This window comes from Oryx dammah, unplaced genomic scaffold (genome assembly GCF_014754425.2).
Source record: "Oryx dammah isolate SB20612 unplaced genomic scaffold, SCBI_Odam_1.1 HiC_scaffold_1, whole genome shotgun sequence".
NCBI classification, from domain to species: domain Eukaryota; kingdom Metazoa; phylum Chordata; class Mammalia; order Artiodactyla; family Bovidae; genus Oryx; species Oryx dammah.
The window spans coordinates 89,994,694-89,995,396 of NW_024070185.1; the positions used below are offsets into that span (position 1 = coordinate 89,994,694).

A 703-nucleotide genomic window follows, 5' to 3' on the forward strand; every position below is an offset into this window, starting at 1 on the left:
AGAAAAGCTCATTTCAGGCAATGAGGATATATAAAAGTGCAGCTCACTTAGGTTCCATCAAGGAGTACTCTGAAATGGAGATTTTGTTTTTATGGTAAAATTTAGGGAACTTGTAAGATTATTACCAATTTTCTGTTAATGACTTGAATTTTTAAGTTACAAACGGTGACAGCTGATGTTTGTGCATAAGTCAAGTCAAGATTATGTTGAGGGTGATGTTTCAATTTAGGCACCAAAATTAAGGAACGGATGTTAGGACGTATTAAATTGGATACAATTTTAGATCTCCTGGGAAACTCTAATTTTGGCATTATTTAAGGTTCTTATTTACTTGCATTATGCTTGAGGAATCAACCCCATACTTGTTAGGTAATATTATATATTTTTTATCATTGGTTTTTTTCAATGAAAAGTGACTTCTCTGGTGGCTCAGATGGTAAAGCATCTGCCTACAATGCAGGAGACCCAGGTTCAATCCCTGGGTTGGGAAGATCTCCTGGAGACGGAAATGGTAACCCACTCCAGTATTCTTGCCTGGAAAATCCCATGGATGGAGGAGCCTGGTACGATACAGTCCATGGGGTCGCAAAGAGTCAGACACAACTGAGCGACTTCACTTTCTTTCACTTTTTCAATGAAAAAGCTATGACAAATATAATATGGAAACAAACTCTGAGAGACGAAGCGATGTATTAAGAAAGGT

At 37.4% G+C, this 703-nt stretch overlaps 1 non-coding gene across 1 annotated transcript; it reads left to right on the forward strand.

Annotated features, from left to right (window-relative positions):
• The first annotated feature begins 418 nt into the window (after positions 1-418).
• TRNAC-ACA lies at positions 419-490 on the forward strand. The gene has a single exon. It is a non-coding gene; the product is annotated as a tRNA-Cys (tRNA).
• The last annotated feature ends 213 nt before the right edge of the window (positions 491-703 follow it).